This window comes from Lygodium microphyllum, unplaced genomic scaffold (genome assembly GCF_053477565.2).
Source record: "Lygodium microphyllum isolate KBCC unplaced genomic scaffold, Lygodium_microphyllum_v1.1.10 scaffold_42, whole genome shotgun sequence".
Taxonomy (NCBI): domain Eukaryota; kingdom Viridiplantae; phylum Streptophyta; class Polypodiopsida; order Schizaeales; family Lygodiaceae; genus Lygodium; species Lygodium microphyllum.
This window is the reverse complement of record NW_028229525.1, coordinates 111627-118128: the sequence shown is the minus strand read 5'-3', so window position 1 is coordinate 118128 and position 6502 is coordinate 111627. Positions and strand designations below refer to the sequence as shown.

At 37.4% G+C, this 6502-nt stretch overlaps 1 non-coding gene across 1 annotated transcript; it reads left to right on the top strand.

The window, feature by feature from the left end:
- The first annotated feature begins 238 nt into the window (after positions 1 to 238).
- TRNAG-UCC (transfer RNA glycine (anticodon UCC)) lies at positions 239 to 309 on the top strand. Its single transcript has one exon. It is a non-coding gene; the product is annotated as a tRNA-Gly (tRNA).
- Positions 310 to 6502: the final 6193 nt, after the last annotated feature.

The window sequence follows — 6502 nt, the reverse complement described above, 5'->3', positions numbered from 1 at the left end:
GGATCGCAACTCGCTAAGGAATTTTCGCTTACTCATTGGAGAGATATGAACGGAAAGTTTTCATCGATGGCGTTCCATGAATCATCGTATATGAAACGAATTAAACATAAATAATCCATCACTTGCATTTTACTAGGCGCTTGAGCAAGACAAGGTCTTTGCGCACGCATGGAAGGCCACTTTGGTTAATTTGTATTATAGAAACGATTTATTTAGAATATCTGGGAATGAAACTTAAGCGAATATAGATTAACGGTAGATTATCTGCCTTCCAAGCAGAGGATATGGGTTCGATTCCCGTTATTCGCAAGTAACTTTTTGACAGGCAAGATAAGAGATGGCCATAAGGAAACTAACATTAAGCTAATGTTGATTTTCAATGGGTCATCCTATGCCTATCATCATCTCGGTGTTTCTTAGGTAAATGGAAGTAGAGAAAGAAATGGGATTTTCATTTATGATACAATCTTATTGTATGTTGATTTAGCAAACTAATGTCTCCAAACGGGCCTTCATTCCGAAGCGCTGCAGGCTTGGGCCGGCATGCCCGGACAGGAAATTTATTTGGCTGGCATTACGGTTTTCACGCCCTTCGGGTGGACGGAGTCGAGTTGACTTAATTAGGCTAATGGATCATAATGTGCTCCATTAACTTTTTTGCGAAACCGTCGCACCTAGCCTTGTCTATTCACAAGGACTTGATTTTCCATTCAAAAATTACATGTCAGCGAATAGAATCATCAGTAATGATATTGTGCTTAAAAAGGCAAATAAATGAAACTACTTAAGACACAAATAAGAACCCAATAAAGAAAATGGAAAGTAATTTGTACGGATAAAAGGAAAAATACCTATAAATTTCTTTGATTGTGCAGAAAAAAGGCTGGACAGGTACATGTTAATCTAAATCGTAGGTACTTTGAGATAAAAAGAAAAAAACCCATACCTACTAAAGATATGGCGTTGTGGCTTAAGACATTGGTTTATGAGTCAAATAATTAAGTTGTCTTGCTCCGAAACAAATTAAATACACATCATTATCGCTAATACAAAAATCAGAATTGCCATGAAATATAGAGCTTCAGTTAAGGATATTGCTCATATTTACTATGTTTACCTGATAACAGCAAAAGCATTAAAGAAAGCAGCTTTAGGAGTTTAGATTCAATTTATTCCTTTATGGGTAATCATTTGTTTTGGCATGAAAGACCTCCTTTCAATAAACTGCCCTAACTATATATTAACTTTATTAAGAAATGTTTAATGTTGTTTGATTTTCTTCTTCATATTCGTATAAGGCAGCATTAAAATTGAAAAAGTTAATGGCTAAAGGGCAAAATTTATCTGATGTTGCTTTTCAGCATCATATTATTGGAAGCCGGGACCGGAATTGAACCGACGTACAAAGATTTGCAGTCCTCTACATAACCACTCTGTCACCCGGCCTAAAAGTAAGATCACTGTGAACATCTTGCTTTGAAATCTCGATAGATTTCAAACTTAAAGAATCTATCCAAGTACGTTATCTCTTCCTCTTTTTGTTCATAACTTTAAATATACAAAATAATGCATGGTCTGATCAGCTAACGGCTTTGCTATTAATTAAATTGGCATTAACTTAAGCAAAGGCATCTTGTCTGGTTGACAGCAGATTATTTATAGTATTGTTATCGCCAGAAAACACTTTTTTCCATTTTTATTTCTAAATGAGTTAAGTTAGCTTAGCTCATTTGCTCTTCCGAAGAACACATTACCTTTTGCCTTTAGCTTGCCTGCAATAAGCCAATCGATAAGGCCAAAAGCAGTTATCATGTCTCCTAAACCGGTCTGGGCTTTGCTTGCCTGGTGGACCTTTGACAGACAAACAAACAAGATGTCCTATATTATCTTATTTTTTATGATAGCGTGAGCATTCGATCATGGCTTTTACGGAAATCAATTCCCATTTAGTTTAAGCACTTCAAAATAGGTTCTGATAACATATCATCATACTCAATATCTGAAATATCAGATTCCGCTGGTGAAGTCTCTTTTATTGAGTTTTTATCTTAGCCTTCATTAACCTTATTGTTTGTAGTTTTTTTGTATGAAATCCTTATTGGCCATTTTTATGCAGTGTGCATTAAATGCACAAAGATTAGACAACCGGAATCATAACGTACGACAATATAAACACGATATCGAAGCAAACCCATGGAAAATCCGAACGCCATGCAACTTTCTTGTATGATAGGCTTGCTAATGAATATACGTAGGAAAAAGAAGAAAGGAATTAGTAAGTACCACTTACTTAATTTCAAATCAAAATTAAGATTAAATAGAGATATAGGTAGAAAATGACTCCAAATTTGGACAGGTTGCAGCCTTTGGTCCTTATTTTTGTTCTTCCAGCGGTAATAAATTTATAGATATTTTACCATTAACATCCTTTATATAACAATGCTAAGATTGTCTTTATATCCGCAGCACGAAACTATCTGGATTCCTGACTATTTTAGTATTTATAGGAAATCTGTGTATTTAAATATTTGAATTTCGGATCCGATTCTACTTTTATCTGGGTATGTTATAATATAGCTATTTTCTTATTGGCCATTTTTCTTTTGTTTTTATTGGCAAATTGGTTGCATCTACAACCGTGTATAGAAACCATTAATTAAAGGTTCTTTAATGTCTCAATTATCATTTATCAGGACTTTTTGGTTAATGTAAGTTCCTTATCAATGATTAGATACTTAATTTATATAGCTATTTCTTTATTAATAAAGTGCGGGGGTTGGATTTGAACCAACAGTCTTCAGATCATGAGCCTGACGAGTTTGCCAATTACTCTACCCCGCAGAACCATCTTATTGATTATTCAATTAAACCTAACGTTAGAAAGTATTGCTAGAACCTTCAATTTGACTAAATTTTGTTATTTCTTTTCAAGAAACTATCATTTCCTATTATGCAAAAATTCTTATATTAGATGACAATAACCGATTTAAATGACTTATAGACAAAAGTCTACTTTATATAAACTTTCAAACAATCGTAAACTAGACACCCACCTTTTACATATAACGTTTACTTAATTCCCTGCTTTACCGGATCTTAGCACCCAAAGTCTGTCTATACAAACCTATGGCCTGTATTCGGAGTTTCCTTGAGGTTGGTCAGGCTTGAGGCCACCCTAGCCCATTGAGTGCTCTATCCCAAACCATAAACATTGTACGCTCTACTGCAATAGATTTCGCGGAAAACCAGCTATATCCGATCTTGGTTGGCCTTTCCAAGCCGCTCTATCTTTCGATCGAGATTAGACTATACGTTTTCCCATTCCCAATGTAATTTTTAAGTTAGATCACGAATGCCATAAAGATATCCCCATTACGGTTATATTAGAAGCAAAATGTAGTAATAAACTTATTTTTAAAGACGTAATCCATCTGTTAGCCAAAATTAGGTCTGTCTGCTGCAGCCACGTCAATCCTAGCTAGTCATTGTTTGGAATGACTGCAGCCACGTCATTCTAAACATTGTCTAGCTTTTGCTACCGCATTACGGTTATATTAGAAGCAAAATGTAGTAATAAACTTATCGTTCTAAACATTGTCTAGCTTTTGCTGCCGCATGTATTAGAAGCAAAATGTAATAGGTAAGTTAGGCAAGGCGAATCATCTTACATTCCGGATACTGAGTTAACCGGTCAGAAGATAAGGACCGGGACCCCAACAGGCCAAAGCCACTGCTTTTGAAAAGACTTCTTATTGTAGTTATAGTCTTACCGTGATATGTTCTTTTTGGCAGCGCTTGAAGTGCTGGCCAACAATGGAGTTTTTCAGCTTAACGTGAAAATATTTTTGTCATTTTAATTGATGACTCCGCTTGCCGATTGCATGGAATGCAAATTGAAAGGGGATATCAAAGTCAAAAACCTCATCACTTTCATTAAGAGAATTCAGCCTCATAGCGGTGATTTACGGTCATCAATGTGATGTGATCGCAGCGTTATGCGAAAACAATCCGGACTGTCCAACCACGTCTCCCGGTAATTTCCAGTACATATGGCAGAAAAAGGCGCTTTTCACACATCGAGGTCAAAATGGCATCGGGTGTTTCACGTCTTATTAGAGTGCCGGAGATTTCTTAACTTACTTAAAAAACAAAAAAAGGCAACTATACTAAAGCAAAGAGGTACTGGGGCCATGGTGAGTTCAATTGATGGGTTTAGAGCGAATTTTTTTTTTACAACAAAGATTGCTATGGCGCAACCCGTTTGGATTGGCCGAATAGGTTCTTATTAATCGATTGTTATTATACAAGAATTCTTGTATCGCTCATGCAGATCTTCCATCTACCGGAAACCAAAGGATTCATTGCTTTTCCTTTTTTGTCGAACTTGTATAAACACAACCCTATTTGCACCTATCAGTTACGAACTTGCTATTGTTATGAAAGACAACCCCTAGGCTCAGTCACAGCAACGAGTACCGAACCGTCGTTCCCACGGCTACAGTACCAGGAGTTGCTGCTGAGCCAGCCCGTTCAAAACAGTACTTCTGTCTAGCAGAAACTATTAGCGACATCCCTAGAACAGTATTCGTATCGTGAACCAATGGCCACTTTTCCGGTCGAAGGAAATGCCTAATAAATAGTCAAATACTGCACTCTTTAGCTACTGTACTCCGGAAACAAAGTAAGGGAAAGCCCCGTACGTCAAGAGCTGCACTGCTATGAATCAAAGACTGTCTGCTCGCCGTTTCCGGCCAGTATTGCGGGTTCAATGGCTTTATACGAATTAGCTGTTTTTGACCCATCCGATCCCCAGAAATGGAAATTGTTAATACTGGCACTGTACCTTAAGTGGGAGATGGAATAGCCCGCATTCATGGTTCGAACAAAGTAATGGCTGGAGAATTGGTAGAATCTGAAGATGGTACAGTAGGCATCGCTTTGAATTTAGAATCTGATAATGTTGGCTAAGTACTGATGGGCGATGGTTCGACCATACAGGAAGGGGGTTCCGTAAAAGCAACGGGAAAAATTGCGCAAATACCAGTTAGTAATTCTTTCTTAGGCCTTTAAGCCAGTAAATGCTTTGGCCCAACCGATCGATGGAAAGGGTCAAATCCCAGCTTCTGAGTCTAGATCAATTGAGTCTCCCGCACCATATGGGAATTATTTCAAGACGTTCCGGTGGCGGAAAACGACCCGAATCTGCAGGAATTCGGGAAGGTTGAAGCAATGGCCAAACCTCCTTGAGGCTACAGCAATAACGTCATAAGCAATGACACTTAACTAAAGCACTTTATCCTCGCTTTCCACCTTTTATCTAGGGTTAGGAGGATCACGCGCCATAATGCCGGATCTCCATCTTTCTTTGTTGGTTGCTCTCCAGTCGCAGAATTATGAATAGTTTCACTAAAAATAAGTTTATTGGCTTGAAAAAAAAAATGAACCAATCCTTTAGCCTGGCAACCTGTACTATTTTTGCTGCCTCCAGCAACCTGTTGCAACTAACTTCATATTCAGGATGAAACAAGACAATTATGCCAGATAGTAAGGAATTACAAGTTTTCTGCACTAGAAAAAGCTAATAAATGGACTAAAAGGCCGAGGGATAAACAAAAGGTTCAACGCTAAAACAAAAGATGGAGCTGAATCAAAAGCAGTTTCCAGCTAGAAAAAAGCTAATAAGAGGACTAACCATACTAGAAAAAGCTAATAAAAGGGGACTAACCGTACTAGAAAAAGCTAATAAAAAAGGGACTAACCGTTTCCTATTCTCATTTTATTGCTTGAAATAACGATTGCAAGCCATACGGAGAATACAAAAATTGGTTGATGTAACGGCTAAACAAACCGTTTCTTATTCTCATTAAAATGAAATAAAAAAACATGTATAATATTACTGCGATAGTTACGATATGAGGCTTCAATATTGCTAGATACAAAGGAGAGTAAAGTATGGCTGAAAATAGAAGGAATTGACCTGAAACTTTTCATTCTATTCGTAGCTAATCCAATCCTTGCCATTACAAGCCATACAATATAAAAATGCTTGAAATAACGATTGCAAGCCATATTGCCGAGGCTAAACAAACTTATGAGACTGTACAGGACCATTTCTAATAATCGTTAGGCTCTGGCCTTTTTAATGAGAGTAAGAGAGTTTATTATCTATAGGATGCAATAATAGCAGGTGCTTTCCTTATTAAGCCTAGGTGTGTTTATGAATTAAACAAAACTTAAGCTGTGGAGGATAAGAGAAGCGTTAGCTTTAGGTAAGTACGATAGTCATTACAACTGTTTTTATTGGTTCATCTTAATGAGAATAAGAAACGGTTTGGTTAGTCCCTTTATTAGCTTTTTTAGTTATATCTAGTGTTTTTGCCCAGCAGAGTGCCTTTGGTGTTCCTTCCGATCCCTACGCATTTCACCGCTCCACCGGAAATTTCCTTTGCCCCTACCGTACTCCAGCTCAGTAGTTTCCACCGCCTATCCAGGGTTAAGCCCT